The sequence below is a fragment of the Dermochelys coriacea genome, chromosome 1 (genome assembly GCF_009764565.3).
Source record: "Dermochelys coriacea isolate rDerCor1 chromosome 1, rDerCor1.pri.v4, whole genome shotgun sequence".
Taxonomy (NCBI): domain Eukaryota; kingdom Metazoa; phylum Chordata; order Testudines; family Dermochelyidae; genus Dermochelys; species Dermochelys coriacea.
In genome coordinates this window covers 98,127,850-98,150,613 of record NC_050068.2, presented here as the reverse complement: position 1 = coordinate 98,150,613, position 22,764 = coordinate 98,127,850, and positions in this window count along the sequence as shown.

Here is a 22,764-nt window from a genome sequence, read left to right as displayed (position 1 = left end):
GGGGCGATCAACAGGTTATCTCAAGTGCTTATATACAAATGCACAAAGCCTTGGAAACAAGCAGGGAGAACTGGAGGTCCTGGTGATGTCAAGGAATTATGACGTGATTGGAATAACAGAGACTTGGTGGGATAACTCACATGACTGGAGTACAGTCATGGATGGTTATAAACTGTTCAGGAAGGACAGGCAGGGCAGAAAAGGTGGGGGAGTAGCACTGTATGTAAGGGAGCAGTATGACTGCTCAGAGCTCCGGTACGAAACTGTGGAAAAACCTGAGTGTCTCTGGATTAAGTTTAGAAGTGTGTGCAACAAGAGTGATGTCATGGTGGGAGTCTGCTATAGACCACCGGACCAGGGGGATGAGGTGGATGAGGCTTTCTTCCGGCAACTCACGGAAGCTACTAGATCGCATGCCCTGATTCTCATGGGTGACTTTAATTTTCCTGATATCTGCTGGGAGAGCAATACAGCGGTGCATAGACAATCCAGGAAGTTTTTGGAAAGCGTAGGGGACAATTTCCTGGTGCAAGTGCTAGGGGAGCCAACTAGGGGGAGCGCTTTTCTTGACCTGCTGCTCACAAACCGGGTAGAATTAGTGGGGGAAGCAAAAGTGGATGGGAATCTGGGAGGCAGTGACCATGAGTTGGTTGAGTTCAGGATCCTGACGCAGGGAAGAAAGGTAAGCAGCAGGATACGGACCCTGGACTTCAGGAAAGCAGACTTTGACTCCCTCAGGGAACAGATGGCCAGGATCCCCTGGGGGACTAACATGAAAGGGAAGGGAGTCCAGGAGAGCTGGCTGTATTTCAAGGAATCCCTGTTGAGGTTACAGGGACAAACCATCCCGATGAGTCGAAAGAATAGTAAATATGGCAGGCGACCAGCTTGGCTTAATGGTGAAATCCTAGCGGATCTTAAACATAAAAAAGAAGCTTACAAGAAGTGGAAGCTTGGACATATGACCAGGGAAGAGTATAAAAATATTGCTCGGGCATGTAGGAAAGATATCAGGAGGGCCAAATCGCACCTGGAGCTGCAGCTAGCAAGAGATGTCAAGAGTAACAAGAAGGGTTTCTTCAGGTATGTTGGCAACAAGAAGAAAGCCAAGGAAAGTGTGGGCCCCTTACTGAATGAGGGAGGCAAGCTAGTGACAGAGGATGTGGAAAAAGCTAATGTACTCAATGCTTTTTTTGCCTCTGTTTTCACTAACGAGGTCAGCTCCCAGACTGCTGTGCTGGGCAACACAAAATGGGGAAGAGATGGCCAGCCCTCTGTAGAGATAGAGGTGGTTAGGGACTATTTAGAAAAGCTGGACGTGCACAAGTCCATGGGGCCGGACGAATTGCATCCGAGAGTGCTGAAGGAATTGGCGGCTGTGATTGCAGAGCCCTTGGCCATTATCTTTGAAAACTCGTGGCGAACGGGGGAAGTCCCGGATGACTGGAAAAAGGCTAATGTAGTGCCCATCTTTAAAAAAGGGAAGAAGGAGGATCCTGGGAACTACAGGCCGGTCAGCCTCACCTCAGTCCCTGGAAAAATCATGGAGCAGGTCCTCAAAGAATCAATCCTGAAGCACTTAGAGGAGAGGAAAGTGATCAGGAACAGTCAGCATGGATTCACCAAGGGAAGGTCATGCCTGACTAATCTAATCGCCTTTTATGATGAGATTACTGGTTCTGTGGATGAAGGGAAAGCAGTGGATGTATTGTTTCTTGACTTTAGCAAAGCTTTTGACACGGTCTCCCACAGCATTCTTGTCAGCAAGTTAAGGAAGTATGGGCTGGATGAATGCACTATAAGGTGGGTAGAAAGCTGGCTAGATTGTCGGGCTCAACGGGTAGTGATCAATGGCTCCATGTCTAGTTGGCAGCCGGTGTCAAGTGGAGTGCCCCAGGGGTCGGTCCTGGGGCCCGTTTTGTTCAATATCTTCATAAATGATCTGGAGGATGGTGTGGATTGCACTCTCAGCAAATTTGCGGATGATACTAAACTGGGAGGAGTGGTAGATACGCTGGAGGGGAGGGATAGGATACAGAAGGACCTAGACAAATTAGAGGATTGGGCCAAAAGAAATCTAATGAGGTTGAATAAGGATAAATGCAGGGTCCTGCACTTAGGATGGAAGAATCCAATGCACCGCTACAGACTAGGGACCGAATGGCTCGGCAGCAGTTCTGCGGAAAAGGACCTAGGGGTGACAGTGGACGAGAAGCTGGATATGAGTCAGCAGTGTGCCCTTGTTGCCAAGAAGGCCAATGGCATTTTGGGTTGTATAAGTAGGGGCATAGCGAGCAGATCGAGGGACGTGATCGTTCCCCTCTATTCGACACTGGTGAGGCCTCATCTGGAGTACTGTGTCCAGTTTTGGGCCCCACACTACAGGAAGGATGTGGATAAATTGGAAAGAGTACAACGAAGGGCAACAAAAATGATTAGGGGTCTAGAGCACATGACTTATGAGGAGAGGCTGAGGGAGCTGGGATTGTTTAGTCTGCAGAAGAGAAGAATGAGGGGGGATTTGATAGCTGCTTTCAACTACCTGAAAGGGGGTTTCAAAGAGGATGGCTCTAGACTGTTCTCAATGGTAGCAGATGACAGAACGAGGAGTAATGGTCTCAAGTTGCAATGGGGGAGGTTTAGATTGGATATTAGGAAAAACTTTTTCACTAAGAGGGTGGTGAAACACTGGAATGCGTTACCTAGGGAGGTGGTAGAATCTCCTTCCTTAGAGGTTTTTAAGGTCAGGCTTGACAAAGCCCTGGCTGGGATGATTTAACTGGGACTTGGTCCTGCTTTGAGCAGGGGGTTGGACTAGATGACCTTCTGGGGTCCCTTCCAACCCTGATATTCTATGATTCTATGATTCTATGATATTTACAATGGACCTTTAATACTGCTTATTATGGTGGGTCTTTCAAAGATCTTTGTACACCCTTCTAATTTGCCAGTCATGTATTATTTGGAGTCAACTGGGCTACTGTGGTTGCTTACAGAAGGTTGTGTGGTTACTGCACACATTTTGTCATGTTCTGTTGTCTGTGAAGAGGTCTTACTAGATTCAACAAATGGAGAATGGGTCTTCCAGAAAAGAAGCTTCCAATGTTGATAGTACTGCAATGTGATCCCTTTTAACGACTTTTTTAGTGCTCGCTATAGTTTCCTGGGGGCATTATATTAAACTCTAAGAAGGGGGGAATTTTAATATGCCAAGCTATGGATCTACTTTTGGCTGCTTTGTGATTCTAGCCCTGTGGAATTGAACCTTCACCATCTGAAATCTATACCACCATAATGAATTAATAAATATGGTAGAGTTTTTTAGTCTGTCTTTTCTGAAAAACAATAATAGTGTGTAGTGTTGAGTTAGAAATCTCCATTTCCCACTGAACTTATAAAAATGCAGTCTCATTGGGCAGTGATACCACTGACTCTCAGTTTGTGCATATTGATGATTGCTGCTCTGCCACCAGCAAGATTCAAAGCTTGAAAATGCATAAGTTTTCTGTGTGAAAGTCTTCCTTTTACTGCTCACTGTTAAATTAATGACGAGTCTGTGAAAAGAGTGGATTTTATTATATGAAGTATTTGGAGTGTTTAAACGTCTGCATGCAGAAAATGCACAGTCACTAAAAAAATTGCCAAAATATAATAATATTTTAAATATTTTAAATATTTACAATGGGCCCTATTTTAGAGTGGTTGGGAAATACTGTCCTCCAAAGCCTGTCAATACCAAATGGTGCATCACTTGTTCCATAAGCCTAAAGGCAAATATCATAGGTGCTTCAACCATCAGGGCTGTGTACACCAGAGCAATTGAGTGGTTCTTAGTGGTCTCAAAACCTACTTGTAATAGAAGAGAGACAGGACAGAAAAGGTTGGAAATATCTGCAGACTTAAAGGCTTAAAATTCTGTCTTGCAGGGTGAATTAAACTGAGTAATGCTGAGTTCCTGTGAAAAAGATGCTCCCCATCCTTCTGGGCATTTTTAAGGCTCCAGGTTCATAGGCATGAAATATTAGTCAGCGATAGAAGAAAACAGGCACATCTAAATATTTAACTTAAGGTTTCAAAAGCAGGCCCAAAGGAAGTGTAAACATAACCTTGTCTTGCAGGAGGCAGCCAGTTTAGACAATTCCCATTTGGTTCTACACTTGTGGTTCTATTCTTGTAGGAATGACAGTTGGAGAAGATCAGGTGTACCATTACCCTCCACTCTATGATTAGCCTCTCGCTGCCTAGTTCATTAGAGCATGGTTTGAGGGAACACCTGTCTCCCAGCTAACATAGTCTCTCAACTTAAAAAACATGTCTTTTAAGGGCAGGGAGGATTTTTCAACTACTGTTTCTTTAAGAAAAGTCTGAGCAAGGGGTAACTTGATAAGAAAGAATGGATAAGTAGGGAAGGGCAAGGTTGTAAAGAGCCTTGAATACAAGGACAATGAGTTTTAATGTGATGTAGTGAAGTAGTAGCCCATAAAGGGAATTAAAGAAGCTGACATCCATGTTTCAAATGACAGGCTTGGAAGATGTTCTTAGCAGCTGTGTTTAGAATGGACTGGATGGAGGTGATGTGACTGTCAGGGAGGTCAGAAAGGAGGAGGCTGCAGTGACTAACAGGGGACATAAAAGTATGGACCAGAGTTTCCTCCAGGGTTGATACCAATGATGATTTTGTAAGAAAAAATTACAAATTTATTTTATTGATTTAAATTAGGGGTTCTTAAACTGTGTGCTAGGACCCCAAAGTGGGACACGACCCCATTTTAATGAGGTCACCAGGGCCAGCGTTAGACTTGCTGGGGTCCAAGACGGAAGCCAAAGCCTGAGCCCTACTGCCTCGGGCTGAAGCCGAAGTCCAGGATGGCAGGGCTCGGTTCAGCCCAGGATGGCAGGGCTCGGTCTCTGACTCCATTCCCCCTCCCACCACCGTCTGGGGTCATGAGGTAATTTTTGTTGTCAGAAGGGGGTCGCGGTGCAATGAAGTTTGAGAATCAGTGATTTAAATAAGCAATTTTAAAAAAGTTTAAATGTTGCTAGTTCTTTACTTTCTTCAAACTTTCTAGTCTTAAAAGGCGTACCCCTTCTGCAATGTGTTGCCAACAGCAAAAAGGGTTGGGTTCAATTATTTAGAGTCCCCACCTCGCAACGTGGAAAACCTACATCACTTCCCCTGAGTGTCCTTGACAGGCAATCTTCCTACCCACAAGCACTGAGTGCAGGGGTTTAAAACAACAATAACTTTGTTTTTGTCCTCCCCGCCCCCGCCTCCAGTAATCAACTTGGGAAAGTCAGGAATTAATAAATCAGCAATATCTCGTAGGTAAGACTCGCACCTCTCCAGGGTGTCTTGGCACAAGGCCTAACCTCAGTCCCCCTCCCACACCTGTGTGTGGCTAATGAGGCAACATGTTTCAACATTAGTCACCTTCCTCCTCTCCTGCTCCCCACTTAGTTTATTGTCTAGGGTCGGCAGGGTCCAAAATTCAGGCAGGTTTGTCTCCACTTTCTGTAAGGGAACTAACAGCAGCCTAAGCAGCTTCGTGGGCTCTACCACCTGACCCAGCTGAAGTCACTGCACCTTTGGTGCTTGGCAGGAAGGCTCTCACCAGAGTCCCTCAGGGAGACGGCTGCTCTCTGTGGCTTCAGCCCAAGCCGTCTCAGTGCTATCTCTGTACTGTCTACTGCCTCAGCTCTGTGCTGACCCTTCTGCAAAGGATCAGTAGTATACATGACCTTTAACAGAGTCCTGGCCACCAGGAAAGTGGAGTAGGCAGAAGAAGAAGGCAGTAGCCCCTTCTCCTCTGCCCTTGGCCAGGCTCCCTTACCCAACGATGCTAGACATAGTTTTAGTCAAGGTGACTCCTCATCCAGGTACATGTGGTGCAGTTTACTGCTTCTTTAGTTTCCTGACAGAGATAATAAAGTTTCATGCCCCGCCCCCAAACTTAAAACTTAACTGCACTTTTATCAAATTGCCCCAAACTGTCACCTAACAGAAATGTAAATGAGGTCTGGCTCATTCACTTCTTTCTTCTTGCTCACCAACAGGTGCCAGGAAACTGCTCCCTCCCCTCTGGATCTTCTCTCCATCTCCAGTTCTCAGGCCGCTGTGGGCCACTCTTTTCCCTGTTCACAAAGAAGTATCAATAGGGAACTAGTCTCTAGGGCTCCAGGTCACAGGGCTTACATTGCAAAAGTGGATATGTTGTATTTGTGTCTTTAATCCCTAATCATCAGTAGAATTTCAGATTTTATATTGAGATTTTTTTTCTTCCTAAGAAGTTTCACACTTAAAATGATCATCTATGCTGACAAAGATATGCCTTATTAGCTTCCTTATTGTGAGACCACTACAAAACTGATAAGCAAATAGCCTGCACTGTATTTGCAGCCTTCCAGTACATTGAATTTCCACAAGTCAAGAAAGCTGAAATGCTTCATCCATGCTATAACCCTCCATCAAGTTTGGCAGTTTGATATCAATGGGACTTGTGCTGCTAAATCATTTAGGTACATTTGAAAATTCCATTCTTGGGTGCATATAGATAGGGCGATAGGCTAACTGTAGGCTTTTATTTTTGAAATTTTTGGCCTCTGTGTATAAAAACCCCCTATACAATAACTTATCATTTAAAAAGTCTAAATAACTTATCATTCTTAATACTGAAGGAATTTTGGTTTGAAGTGACAGAGATGTTATACCACTAAGAGAAAAAATAAAAATACATTTTTAGCACCTGATGCTGCAAATACTTCTGCACTTGCTTAGCTTTAAACACAAATGTAGTCCCACTGAACTCAATGGGACAGTTCATGTGAGTAAAGTTATGTACCTGCTTAAGTGTGAAGGTTCAGGGCCTTATTTGTCAATATATATATTTTTTGCCTGTAACAGTTTTGTAAAATTCAAATAAGGTACCTGATCAGTAGTGGTATTTTTTAAAAATGTTATTTATAATTTAGTTCATTAGAAACTTTAAAGTTACAAGAGCACAAATTTTCAAATTAGTTTTTAAAAAAGCCCCCAGCTGATTTAAATAAATTATTTAAAAATCCAGTGATTTAAATTGCCTTGATTTGATTTACTTCACACTGGTCTTTTCTGTGTGAATAGAAACAAAAAGTCATATCTTAGAATTGTTTGTGGCAGAAGCAGAAGCAATATATGGACATGGCCTGGAGGTGGGAGGCAAAGAAGAGGGAGGAGTCAAAGATTACTGCCGGGCAATGGTTCTGAATGACAGGTATCATTGAATGGTGTACGTTCAAAAGTGACAGAGAATGGGAGGGGAAGAATAAAAAGGAAGGGAAAGCAGCTCATTTTTATCCATGCTAAGTTTCAGTTGGCAGCAAGATGCCAGGGGATGTTTGTAATGATCTTACGGTTCATTAAATAACAAACCACTGAATGAAATAGGAATAAAATGTTAATAAAACAAACTGGCGAGTGTTTCTGGTAAACTGCCACACACAGCCATGTGATGTTCGGAACCCGCACCTCCAGGACACATCTCCAAATTCCTATGTTCATAATACTGTCACTTACCAAGGAGCATCTCTAAATTATAATCTTCTACAAACATATCTCTATAATGTTGGAGATGCAGGCTGAGATGTGGGTTTGGATGGAGAGAAACAAAGAAAGGAGAGGTAGACTGGTGAGTCTTTGAAAACATTATCTTTGAAAACTCGTGGCGAACGGGGGAAGTCCCGGATGACTGGAAAAAGGCTAATGTAGTGCCCATCTTTAAAAAAGGGAAGAAGGAGGATCCTGGGAACTACAGGCCAGTCAGCCTCACCTCAGTCCCTGGAAAAATCATGGAGCAGGTCCTCAAAGAATCAATCCTGAAGCACTTAGAGGAGAGGAAAGTGATCAGGAACAGTCAGCATGGATTCACCAAGGGAAGGTCATGCCTGACTAATCTAATCGCCTTTTATGATGAGATTACTGGTTCTGTGGATGAAGGGAAAGCAGTGGATGTATTGTTTCTTGACTTTAGCAAAGCTTTTGACACGGTCTCCCACAGCATTCTTGTCAGCAAGTTAAGGAAGTATGGGCTGGATGAATGCACTATAAGGTGGGTAGAAAGCTGGCTAGATTGTCGGGCTCAACGGGTAGTGATCAATGGCTCCATGTCTAGTTGGCAGCCGGTGTCAAGTGGAGTGCCCCAGGGGTCGGTCCTGGGGCCCGTTTTGTTCAATATCTTCATAAATGATCTGGAGGATGGTGTGGATTGCACTCTCAGCAAATTTGCGGATGATACTAAACTGGGAGGAGTGGTAGATACGCTGGAGGGGAGGGATAGGATACAGAAGGACCTAGACAAATTGGAGGATTGGGCCAAAAGAAATCTAATGAGGTTCAATAAGGATAAGTGCAGGGTCCTGCACTTAGGATGGAAGAATCCAATGCACCGCTACAGACTAGGGACCGAATGGCTCGGCAGCAGTTCTGCGGAAAAGGACCGAGGGGTGACAGTGGACGAGAAGCTGGATATGAGTCAGCAGTGTGCCCTTGTTGCCAAGAAGGCCAATGGCATTTTGGGATGTATAAGTAGGGGCATAGCGAGCAGATCGAGGGACGTGATCGTTCCCCTCTATTCGACACTGGTGAGGCCTCATCTGGAGTACTGTGTCCAGTTTTGGGCCCCACACTACAGGAAGGATGTGGATAAATTGGAAAGAGTACAACGAAGGGCAACGAAAATGATTAGGGGTCTAGAGCACATGACTTATGAGGAGAGGCTGAGGGAGCTGGGATTGTTTAGTCTGCAGAAGAGAAGAATGAGGGGGGATTTGATAGCTGCTTTCAACTACCTGAAAGGGGGTTTCAAAGAGGATGGCTCTAGACTGTTCTCAATGGTAGCAGATGACAGAACGAGGAGTAATGGTCTCAAGTTGCAATGGGGGAGGTTTAGATTGGATATTAGGAAAAACTTTTTCACTAAGAGGGTGGTGAAACACTGGAATGCGTTACCTAGGGAGGTGGTAGAATCTCCTTCCTTAGAGGTTTTTAAGGTCAGGCTTGACAAAGCCCTGGCTGGGATGATTTAACTGGGACTTGGTCCTGCTTTGAGCAGGGGGTTGGACTAGATGACCTTCTGGGGTCCCTTCCAACCCTGATATTCTATGATTCTATGATTCTATGAGTCATCAGCATAGAGATGGTAATGGAAATCCTGTGAGTGAATGAGATTCCCTGGAAAAGAGATGTAAAGGGAGGAGAAGAAGGTCAAAGGACAGATTCCTACAGGACTCCTATAGAATGGAAGAGAGAAGGAGGGTGATTGATTAAAGAAAGGTTTCAAAGGAAGAACTTGAGGCAGTGATGAAGGAGACAGTCACAAAAGCCAAGGAAGGACAAGATTTTGAGGAGAACACGGCTGATAGTGTTAGAAGTATCTGAGAGGTGAAAGAGGATAGAATATAAATCCTGATATTTGGAGAAGCATCACTGGAGCAGAGAGGGCAGTAGCCAGAATGGAGGTGATCCAAGTCACAGTTAGAGGAAAGGAAGTCAGTGCATTGGTTATAGGTTTCACTTTTTCAATAGGTTTAGATACAACAAGGAGGATGACAATGGTAGACAGAGAGGCAGGGACTTTCTGAGAATGGGGGAACAGTGGAGTGGGGAGAATAGAAGATATGGGGAGATGGAGGTAATGGGAATTGCTCAGGGAAGAATGAAGAGGCAAGGAAGCAAAGAAGACATTGTGAACATGGTAGGAATGTAGTGGCAGATCATGCTCACTGGGCAGGTGGATGATTTGGATTCAAGTGAGAGGCAAGACAGGTGAGAAATTAATTTAGTCGTGAATCAGTGTGTTGATTAGTAAGTAAATCTTTTAGGGAGAGAGTTATGCAATTAAGAGAGGAATTTGGCCACAAAACAAAAAGCAAGAGTACAGTGAATACAGCAATAAATCAATAAGGCAGTGAACAATTATGCGGTTAATAAGGCAGTTAATTATGCAGAAGAGAATTGATAAGGCAGTGCATTTGAGCAATTTGGTTCAAACAGGACTTCTCCTTCTATACATTTGAGCCACTGAACAAATAATCCTCCATGCACTATTCTTCACAAAAATAATCCTCAGAGATTTGACTTCAGTACTATTGTTCTCTTGTCTGTTGCAAACATCAGGGACAGCAGCTTTTTCTTTGTAGTCATATTGTGTTTCTTTACATTTATTTGAAATCCCACAAACTATCTGATTGTTTGATTCAAATGACATTTTACTGCTCCCTAAGAAGGGGCAACATTTAAGTTATGGTCTAGGTGAATTAATATTCCATCTTCTCAAGATCAGTTCTGGACATAGATGAAAAAACTTTAATTACAGGGAATACATTTAATCTATATATTTTATCATAGTGTAGAAGTTTACATATGTGCAATTTTATATGTGTATATTAGTTTTTAATTTCACCAACAATGTGAAAGGCATTTTGCAAACTTAAAAGGAGGCACAATCTTTGTCCCAAAGATCTTACATGCCAAAAATTAACATACTGTATTATTTCATAATGCAGTATATTTATTCTGTATTGTACAACAGAGAAACTGGAACAAAAAATAAAAAGGCCAGTGCCTTGAAGAGCTTAGAAGCTTGTGGATTTAGGGGGGACAGTTCAACTCCCTATAATACAGAAGAAATCAGGGGAGTGTTTTCTTTATAACCAGAATGTTGCATGGAAGAGATTGGAGGAGGTAGATGTTTCAGAAATTTTCTGGAGGAGGAGGAGGAATGTATTCTTATTTTGAAAATATTAAACTATTTAAGATCTACATAGAGTGTCTGTCAAGATATTTTCAATATATTGCTCATATTATGAGTGCCTATGCATCTGCCTAGACAGACATTCATCTATCAGACTCTAGGTACAGGTTGCAGGACTGTTAGTTGTCACTAATCACTGGAGTTTTGCTCTGATGGCTGCACTTGCGGTACAGCCAAAGATCAAGCTTATTTTAAGTTCCAGTGACGTAAAACAAGGCTGCTTAGGGTTCCTCACCAATGCTGGATGTGTTTGATGCTCCTGACTTTTGACAAAGTTTTGATTTCTTTTCTTGAAAATAAGGACGTTCTTCCTTCATAATGGGATTTGGACTGTAGTTGGAGAGAGGTCTTAGCTAGTCCTCCACTCCACAGTGTACAAAACATTTGGACACACAAAGGATGATGATTTTTGTACTATCTTGGAAAATACAGGGCTCAGTTCCAAGATCTGCTCTGATCTCCTGACACTCCTGCTGTAGTGTAGAGGAGCAAAGTAGCCAGATCTCCCCATTTGGGAATTGTCCCAGTGTGGTGAATAACTGACACAGCCAGCTTCTTCTCATGCCACTCCCAGAGTAGAGGGTTGGGAGTGGAGCTGAGCAGTAAAAAGGACAGGACAAAGTGTGGCATGTCCTGGTAATTCTGGTTGGTCCCTTGAGGTCATAGCAAGCTGGAGCTGCTCTAAACTATGTCAGGGGCCAAACTGGCCCTATGACTGGATATTTGCAAATGGCTGCCTACCCTTATCTTTGCCAAGAAAATCAGGGGCAAATTCTGGCTATTGTATTTGGCGTTGTGTAAATAAGGTAAGGAAAACCATGTCCGTTTTGCCTTCCTTTTCCACAATACACGGCACCAATGCAAAACACAATCTTGTTTAAAGTCTCAACCAATGGCTGGTTTGGTGGGGATTATTTTGGTGATCCCCCTGATTCAAGGCTCTTGTAGCATAAAGCAGTGATTAGTGTCCAGAAGTCTGTTCATTAACTGTAATAGTGCCATCACTTGGAGACAAATAGATTTTGCTCAGCTCATCATGTAGCTTTTCCAGAGATTTCCCTTCCTGAAGATTTTTCTATGAAATAAAAAATTAGATTATGTCAAGGCATCAACTTTCAGGGCATAAGTCTTAGAAAAAAACAAAACAACACCTTCCCCTATATGGAGCTAGTTTTCTTACTCAACTTAGTAAATCAATAATCTTCTATGCAAAATACCTCTTTGCTGAAGTGCTGGATATTGTGAAAGTATTGAGTCAGTGGTAAGACATGCATTAGAATATGTGACATTGCCTATAGTGTGTGTAACATGCTTGGGCAAGTGTTTCATGACTCCTTTTAGGAGCTGATTCACATGGAGGTCGGAGATCATTACTGCTGAGCGAGCTGAAGCGCCCATGTTTTGGAGCTGAAGATCTGTCCCTGCTGATGATCTGAGTTGAGGGTCGCTACTCGTGCAGCCAGAGCCAATGAAACCATCCCAAGCCATGCACAGTAGAAAGGCTGTGAGGAAAGTACATACTTAAGAGTCGAAAACACCTCATACACTATCAGACCTTTATCACAGTGTTATACAAATGGATTGGTTGGACCATATACACTCAGGAGTCCTGGAACAATTTTTATAGTGGGGGTGCTGAGAGCCATTGAACCAAACTGTAAACCCTGTATATAATGGAAACCACTTCAAGGCAGGGGGATGTGCCAGCACCCCTGACATTCCTAGTTCTAGCACCTATGTATACAATGCATTCTGAAACCACTCTCAATTTAAGAGAAATTTAAAAAGAAAATACAAAAGTTAAAAGTCACAAACTCTGAAAGAAAGCTAGCAATTTAATCAGAACATGGCTTATTATATCAGAGTACACAGCTACAAATAACTGCTTGGTAATAGCCACCTCCCTGTTAGTCCCAGGCCAGAACAATCAGCTAATGCTGAAATGTTGATCTGTTCAGTGATTTGTCCTTAGCTAGACTGAAATAATGGGGTAAAATGAGACAGTTCAGAGCTATTCCTAAACTAAACACTCCTAATTGCATTTTGAAAGAATAGCTTATATTGCAGTTGAGTATCCCAGTCACCCCGCTGATCTATGCAATTAGTTAACTATTTTGGGAAGAGAAAATAGACCCCACACTTGTAGTTTTATGTTAAAGCCTAGATTGCATTCAGTCAAGCATTCAATCTGTTGGAATTCTATACAAATAGTCATTATCTGTGAAAAAATCTACTTATTTCTATACTAGTTAGCTCAGCCTAAATATAAATTTGCAATGGAGTAACTGATTTACCCTACTCATTTACATTTCCCTGTTGAACTAGAGTTCTGAAATCTGTACATTTAAACATTATGGGCCATGGAGTACCATAGAGGAAAAAAACACCTCACTATTCACTTTCCATCAGAAGTTATTAAAAGGCTGTCAGTCTTATTGGTTTTCAACCACTCAGATGCCCTTTTTCCCAAGGATGTGTAGGTGATATAAATCGACAGGGGAAATAGTGTAGGGTGAAGGATTCTAGGGCAGCAAGGAACTGAGTGGATACCTGACAATTCACTTCCAGGCTTTCCCACCTGGGTGTTTGTAAAGGTGTGGCAGTTCTGTAAATGAAGGGCTGTTTGTTTTTTGGAGGGAAGGGGTTTTACTGAATCTCCAGTGAGACACTCTTTCAACCTTAACTCTTTATTTTTAATGTAATATTTGGCTTTGGAATCGTCTCCCAGTCACCCCTAGCTCTCCTCTCACCCTGAAGGCAATGCTCATTAGGAGGAACAGACATAGAATAGCCATAGGCTCCCCTACTGCTGCTTGCCACCCAACATTCATTCCTGATTAACAATGTGCTCTACACCACTGCTGATAGGATAACGCCAGCCCCAGTACTTTTTTTTTAAACAATATCCCTCTGCAGGGGCAACCACTGCCCATTAAGAATGATTGCATAGCCATGGAATCAGTTGGGACTCAAAGTGATTGCACTTAGAAAGTTACATACTGTGTGCCAAATTCATCCCAGATATAAGCCAATAAGCTTGGTCTTACACCAGGTGTGAATTTGTCTCGTTAAGACAATATTGATTACCAGGGTGCATTGAGCTACTATATAGATTCCAAATGATATGTTATAAAGAACTGTAGCAGAGAGAAGATTTTACATTCAAGCCACTGAAGGCTTGGAAAAGTCTATCTTTGCCTATAGCAATCTCTACTAAAAGGACTGGATTTAATGATCTATTGCTGTTGAATTCTTGAATTAGAGACAATTAATTTACAAAGTGATGATCAAGAGACATTTGCAGTCTATGCAGATCTCTAGCTGATTTGTACAAACTAGCTATGACATAACTAGTGACTTCTTTCTCCAGGGAGCATTTTTTCTCTGCTCTCAAATTTGTGACAAATCAACTTTGAAAAAGATGTCTCAGCAAATATTTGGTGACTTAATGCTACTGGCTATTAGAGCAGAGTAAATTAGAGACACAGAGTTGTACTGTATCTGTGATTAGTTCAGGAGTATGGGGGCTGATGCTAGGTAGTGATGACTGATGAAGTGAGCTGTAGCTCACAAAAGTTTATGCTCAAATAAATTTGTTAGTCTCTAAGGTGCCACAAGTACTCCTTTTCTTTTGGCGAATACAGACTAACACAGCTGCTACTCTGAAACCTGACTTTTAAACTGTCTACTTTTCAAGATGTTTGCTTTGCCAAGTAGTTTACATTTTAAAGAATCAGGGGAAAACTTACTGCATAGTATATCTTTATGATACCTTATTTGTATTGTCTATTTTCAGGCATAAATGTTAGTTGTATGGATGATAGCATTCAGTTGGATATGAAAATAGACAATAATAACGAAGGAGCATGAGATATAAGTCAACATAACTTTTTGAAGTTTAATAAGTTTATGTGCCAACCCTAAAATTCTACCTATCTGATGGCCCTATGTATCAAAGGGCCCCAAACTGTTTCTATTCACTTCAGTGGGGGCAGGATTGGACCTTTATTGAACTTCACAATTGTAATTGTGTCCTCTTATATTGACAGTACAGGACTTTGAGGGTCTTGGGTTTTCTAATGTAAATTAGCACATATGTATTTGTATACCTCGCCTCAAGTTTGTATAATACTGTTTATATTAGGAGGTCCTTGCCTGGTCCCAGAGCTCAGGCTCCAGCCTGAGCCTGAACGTCTACATTGCAATTTTATAGCCCCGCAGCCTGAGTCCCATGAGCTTGAATCAGCGGACATAGACCAATGTCCAATGCTGTGGGTGTTTTATTGATGTGTACCCATACTCCTAAAGGCCTCGATCATGCTATGTGGCAAGTACCCTCAATGTCCATTTACTTCAATAGGCTTTGAGAGCACTCAGCACCTCACAGGATCAGGCTCTTAAACAGGGTTTAAAACCTTTTTATTTCAGGGGATTTGTAGCACAATACACTGATAATTCTAGAGGCAAATATAAATGGATTAAAAAAGTTGATTTTTAAGGCAAGAAGGGACCATTATGATGAGCTAGTCTAGTCTCTGATATAAACACAGACTATAGAACTTAACCCAGTAATTTCTGCATGAAGGCCATAATTTCTGGTTGAGCTAGAGTGTACTTTTTAAAAAAAACACCCAATCTTGGTTTGAAGACTTCAAGTGAGGGAGAATCCCTGCTATACCTAGGGAAATTGCTTCACTGGTTTATTATTCTCACTGCTAAACATTTGTATCCTATTTTCAGCCATCAGATCTTGTTCTGTCTGCTAGATTAAGGGGCTCTTGACTATCAGAAGTCTTCGTCCCATGTAGATACTTATAGACTGTGATCAAGCCACCTCTTAACTTTGTTATGGATAAACTAAATATATTGAGCTTCTTTAGTCTCTCACTGTAAGGCAGGTTTTCCAGCTCTTGAATCACTTGTGTAACTCTCTTTTGAACCCTTTTCAGTTTTTCAACATCCTTTTTGAAATGTGGATGCCAGGACTGACCACACTATTCTAGTAATGCTGTTATTAATGCTTGCGAGTATTGCAATAGGCTTTTTAATTTATCTGACATATTGCTGCATAGAATGTTGTTACAGCAGAGGATTTAAAAATAAATGATTAATGCTTGCTTATATAAAAGTTCTTCAAGATTTTCTACTACTTGAAAACAGCACATTAAATGCTTGTTCCAGGTAAGGGTACTAGTCACATATGGAGACTGGATATTGAATGAGTTATGTCAATCCCATCAAAAACTTTCTATGATTTGCTAATAAATACAGTTTAACATAGTAGCTGTCAAGAGGTCTGCATGTTGTGTTTCGTTTGTTATTGTGCAAGGTCTATTTATCTTAGAGTTTTCTATAGCTTCCATCACTGTAATATGTAAATTCTTCCCAGGTAAATTAGATCTCCAGAGAGGTTTTGTAGTGGATTTTTGGATACTTCTGCTCTTATCCTTCTATAACCAGGGAAGGGAGATGTTTGGAAATGATGGGTTTGGATTTTTCCTCCTTGTTTAATCTCTGTGTGCACATGCAAGAGTGACAGGGTGATGTCCTGCTCCTGTCTTCTGCTCTGTCTACATAACTGAGATCTTCAGTTGTTAAACACTCCAGTGCAGTTGATTTACATTTGTTCTTCTCACCACTTTGCTGATTGACACTCCATAATTATTTACTGTTTTTTCTCAGTTCTCTGCTGAGGAGAGGAGAGAAGAGATGAGGGAAGAGGTCTCTCTACTCAGAGTTCCTTCTTGGTTATGGCTTTGCTAGCCTGCCTCTCTTTCCCCTGCAATTCTTCCTGTACCGCCTTCTATGTTCTGGGTTAATCAGTCAATTTGCTAGTTAGTCCACCCCCAGCCCATTCTAATCCACTAAGTAGGTCCTGTCAAGTCATGGGATATTAGATGGATGGGATCTGAGTTACCCAGGAAAGAATTTTCTGTAGTATCTGGCTGGTGAATCTTGCCCATATGCTCAGGGTATAGCTGATCACCATATTTGGGGTCCTGAAGGAATTTTCCTCCAGGGCAGATTGGAAGAGGCCCTGGAGGTTTTTCGCCTTCCTCTGTAGCATGGGGCATGGGTCACTTGAGGGAGCATTCTCTGCTCCTTGAAGTCTTTAAACCACGATTTGAGGACTTCAATAGCTCAGGCATAGGTGAGGTTTTTCGTAGGAGTGGGTGGGTGAGATTCTGTGGCCTGCGTTGTACAGGAGGTTGGACTAGATGATCAGAATGGTCCCTTCTGACCTTAGTATCTATGAATCTAAATCCACCCTACAGGGGATTAATTCGTGTTTAAGTGACCAGAGTGCTGGCTCAGCTGTTGGCCCCCAGCACTCTGTCAAGCCTTGTGGTTCTGATGGAAATACATTATCAAAGAGAAGAGACTGGCAGTTTGATTTAAAGATGGTCAGGCCAGAGCCTAGAATTAGTCTAATCTCTATTAGTTTGTGTCATAGCAGAGTTCTCTTCAATGCTTTATGTACAAGTCTTTAGTTCTTGGTCCTGGACTTTGTTAGTTGCTTGTCCTGGAGGAGCATAGCAGTCTTGGTGAATCATGGAGGGAGACCTGGTTACTAATGAAGTCATTAGTTCCTGACATTCAGAGGCCTTTCAAGATCAGGACAACATACAGTCATGAATGTGCAATGGAAGCTGACTGGGAGGCAGTGGAGGGACTGTTCATGCCAGTGGCCTATCTCTTTGTGGAGGTGGCCAGCTGTATTCTATACAAGATGGACCTTCTGCCGGTTTTTCACTTTCAGCCTCAGACACAGTGAGTTACAACAATTCAAGGTGATGAATGCATGGGTAACTGTGGTCAGGTCCCTGGCTGTGAGGAAGGGGAGAAGTTTCCTAAAACACTGAAGGTGGAGGTGCCATTTTTTATTTTTGCCACAGATGCTACCTGATTATCCATACTATACAATGAGTCCAACAGGACCCTAAGGGTTTGCAACAGGTTTAGTTAATGATTGAAGGGTGCAATGCCTTCAGTGGAGAGGATGGGGTTAAAGCATCTCAACTTTTTTTCCCCAGGTGTTTTCTTTCTTCTGATCATAAGCATTTTGGTCTGACTCAGCTTTTATTTTGAGCCAGCTAGGCTTCATGCAGGAGCTGATCTCTTGCAGACATGAAGGCATGCTTGTGATGAACAATGTGGAGAATGAGCTATGCATCTGGGTGTCACAGGTGTATCGTTGGCTGGAGCACTCATGGCATCTCACCACCTTTTCAAGTAATTAATGTAGCGGAGCAGGGGTGCTGGAACAATTTTCATAGCTGGGGTGCTGCAAGCCATTGAACCAGACTGTAAACCCTGTATATGATGGAAACCACTTCAAACCAGGGGGTACAGCAGCACCCTAGTTCCAGCATCTATGTAGAGGAGGAAAAACATGATGGTCTTTGTCAGATTATACACATCTGGGTATCTTGAAGGTTTACAGAATCTACCTCAACTTTGTGTTTTATCTTTCATTTTCAATTTCATTGAATGTTTTGTAAGTCATGAACTTGAGGAAGACACCAAGACATACATAGTAGATCTGAGTGTAAGGTTACTTTGCAAACATTGAGAGTGGACAGACATCTGTTATGTGGCTTATGGTGTGTTCATCTGCATATTCTCTCTTGCTCATGGGGCACTGTGTTCATCCTAAGAAGGGTCATAAGCAAGACTGAAAATGGTATGGCAAAAATTATTAAAATATTGTAATTTCAGAGTCTGAATAACTACTTGTTGCTGAAACTTAGTTGCTTAACTCAAATCTGGTCCATTTGCAATCACATTTTTTATATTTGAAATGGGTTTTTTTTTGCTCTTGTAAGATAATAATTAAATTCTGTTTTCAATTATTCTAGTGCACATCTGGAGTAACAGAACAGTATTTAGCCCAATATGTATACGACTCTGCATATGGACCTTTGATTGGTTTGACAACTAGCAATACACATTCAGCATTATAAAAATAAAGTAGTGATTTTTGTTTGAATCAAAACTAAGTTGTCTGATTAGATTAATTTGAAATGAAAATAAATATAGCAAATTAAGCAAATAGTGCATATAAGCAGTATCACGTGAATACCGCTCAAAGAAATTAACCAAAATGAATAAAAAGGTAGATTTAATCTGAGACCACTGCACACAAAACACAAACTTTTTAAAATAAAGACAGTTAAAAATCTATAATGTGGATATTTATGATTATGTGCCAGTTCTTCTGAGAGTTATATTGTATCATGCTGTTGGTTCTTTTAAGATAATAAATAACTGCACTGAAATCAGTGCGGCTGAATATTATAACTAAGCACAGAATTTGGCCTCTAACTTTTCAAAGGTTTTGCAGATTCCCAACACCCACATATTTCAGAGAAAAAAAATCACAAACCCAGTGCAAGTCTGTGTCTATGATGTGCTGCACTCCAGCAACCAGCAGAGTTAGATAACCTACTCCTTGCCAAGTCACTACACTTGGAATCTGATTTTTCACAACTTTGAAAGCAGAGCTATGATGTTTATTGGAGCATAAAGAGGCTGGTTGTTAGTAATGTCATAAGTAGTTTGTACAAATCAGCTAGAGAGCTGTGGAGGCTGAAAATCTCTTGATCATCCTGTAAATTGATGTCTTGAATGCCTAAATTCAGGGATGAATAACTGGGACGATCTGTGTTTAGAAGGATCTTACCTGTGTTTAGTGGGAGGGTGTGTGAAAGGAGTTTACAACTGGCAGAGGAAGGGGATAGACACCACCAAGCAGCTTTCTCCTACCTGCCCATATGGCTGGAGAATTGGTCCTTCACAGCCCCCTGCATTGTTCGACTTCATCCTGCCACTGGTCAGCGGTCAGAAGATTTCCCACTAATCTTCATTAGGATGGTCTGTCCTCATCTACCTTCCACAGACTGGAGGACTCTTTGGGGAAAAGGTGGATATTTCTCTTTAGCCCAGACAATATGTCAGAATAATGGTCTGCTAGGAAATATTGCCTGCGTGCTGCTAATAAATTAGGTATATATGTAGTGCTGTAGTTTTACCTGGTTTTACCTGGTGCTTTGCACACATGGTAGAAAGATTTCTAGTCATTCAAGCATAACATCTTAATAGTGTGATGTACGGAAATGTTTTGACATTATTTTTTGTATACTGCACTTTTACATTTCTATGGAGTCTGCCTGTCTGTGTCATGCTAGACCCTCCATTCTGAGAGCCATTACAGTCCAAGCTGGCAGCAGTCACTGCATCACACACGGGGACTTAAGTGGTTTTTTCTTGGTTGGTTTTTCCTTATTCTAAAATAAATTATTCAGACTGAAAATGGCCTGTGTATATGGAAAGGCATAATAAATATGACAAAGGACCATGGTTCAGGAGCATGTAGATGTGGGGACTACTGATGATGAGAAGCAGGGAGGAGGGGGTTCCTGAACAGGAAGGGAGCATGTGTATGGCAGATGAAGACAGGAAGCTACTGCAGGAATAAAAAGCAGGTATTCACCAGCACAAAGCTGAGAGTGGGAAAAGAAGGAGGAAGAAAAGGACTGAAGAATTAAAGCAATGTTCTGCTCCACATGTCATCAGTGCAGATCCCCTAACCCGTACTTTCAACCAGGAAGTGAAAGGAGGTGCTCTGAAGTACAAATTGATTCTCCACTTACACTATTTAATTTACAGAGCAAAACAACCACCACTGCCACTTGACTGCTATTTTATTTCCCAAATCCAAAGTAAAGTGATAGCTGATTAAGGAGAAGCATAGATATTTTTTCCAGAACTTGAATATTTTTCTCACACTTTCAGGAGTCATTTTACCAGATGAGAGGGGCTGGGATTCTCTGTTGTGAAAGTGTGAGAAAGACTTAAAGAATTGAAAAGGTCTTGATATGGACCAAGTCTATGACCTCAAGAACTGGAACATAACAAATAGATTAGCAAGTTACAGGGTTAACCCTAAAACTCCATAACAAGTTACAAGCCTGTTTGAGAAGGCCCCTGGCAAAATCATCAGACTTCACTGGATGAAGTAGATGATGTCATGGAATTCTCCCAACAAGGAAGAACCTCTGAGTATTCAGGAACAGCATACTGAAGCTACCTCAGGAAGCTGCCCCAACACTTTCTATAATGGCAGAGGAAGAGGGGAAGATCCCATCTCCAATTCCTAAAGCCATCATCTCCAAAGCAATTTTTTTCTGACAGACTAATGGAGAAGCAGAAGTCACAAATTGCAGGTGGTCTTATGGTTCATAGCTTGAAGCATAACCATATCCCTTTCAAGCAAACAGCTTATAGGGTTTCAGGGGCATTGATAAAATAATAGGAAGAGAAATGAGTGATGCTATTCAGCTAGGGGATCCAACCTTTTGAAAGTCTGTTGTATTGAATTTACTTCTGAGGAAAGTAGTTTGTCATTGGAGACATAGAGGGACAGATTCTCACCTGATGTAAATCAGCATAGCTCTATGGAAGTCAAAGGAGCTGGATTGATTTACAGTAACTGAGGATCTGTCTGAATGTTTATCACTGTAGAATGTTTACTCCAAAAACTCCACTCATCTCTGGGGGGAGTTTAAAGTAGTGACAGAACAAAATGCTCTTTCCTGGTTAAATCAAAAAGTGCAGCTAATACCAAATTACTGAAATGGAGATTGCTTTACACCAATATTCCTTCAATATATGATAACACATCAATGATCATCCTGAAAAGCAGACTGAAGATAATAAAATAGTAGCTTTTGGCATTTGAGAACATTAAACAGGAAAGGTTTTAAAGAGAAAGGACATATAGTTTAGTGCAGGGATCGGCAATGTTTGGCCCGCGTCCCGCCAGGATAAGCCCCCTGGCGGGCCGGGCCAGTTTGTTTATCTGCCACATCCCTCAGCTCAGGCCACTTCCCACAGCCCTCATTCACCTGGAGCGACGAACCTCGGCCAGTGGGAGCTGTGACCGACTGAACCTGTGGACGCGGCAGGTAAACAAACCGGCCTGGCCTGCCAGGGACTTACCCTGGCAGGCCGCGTGCCAAACATTGCCGATCCCTGGTTTAGTGTATATACACCAGATGATGTTTTCCTGGCTACATATCAGTTGCCAAGGAAATGCACAAGATGCTCATTCCAGAAGTTTTCCTGAAGGTACAACAAATGTCAGTTGGGCAGTATTGGTGGAGTCTTCATTTGGAATACAAGTGAAGCCCCAGGCTCATTTGGAGAGTAAAGTGAAGAATCGAGTAGTTCCCTTAGAGCAATGGTGGTCAACCTGTGGCCCGCAGGCCGCACATGGCCCATCAGGGTAATCAGCTGGTGGGCCACGAGACAGTTTGTTTACATTGACTGTCCACAGGCACGGCAGCCCACAGCTCCCAGTGGCCGCTGTTTGCCATTCCCGGCCAGTGGGAGCTGCCGGAAGTGGGGGCCAGCACGTCCCTGCGGCCTGCGCCGCTTCCTGCAGATGGTCAACATAAACAAACTGTCTTGTGGCCCACCAATGGATTACCCTGACAGGCCGCAGTTTGCCCACCACTGCCTTAGAGTCTCTCCTAGGTAATGAATACCAGGTTGGATGTAGGTTTGGATCACTGAAGTATGATTTTCATTTGGACCATATAAGTATAACCACTCTTATTCAGGTTTCAGAGTAGCAGCTGTGTTAGTCTGTATTTGCAAAAAGAAAAGGAGTACTTGTGGCACCTTAGAAACTAACACATTTATTAGAGCATAAGCTTTCGTATGCATCTGATGAAGTGAGCTGTAGCTCACGAAAGCTTATGCTCTAATAAATTTGTTAGTCTCTAAGGTGCCACAAGTACTCCTTTTCTTTTCACTCTTATTCAGTGCAGCTCTCTGTTCCCCCTAGTGGATGTACCACATTGAGGTTTGGGTGTGCGATGGACTTTGAGCCAAACAGATGTAGGTCTTTTAGCTTATCAGTAGAGGCACGCCACACTGAGTAAGTATGGGTTACATAAGTTGTCAGTTTAGT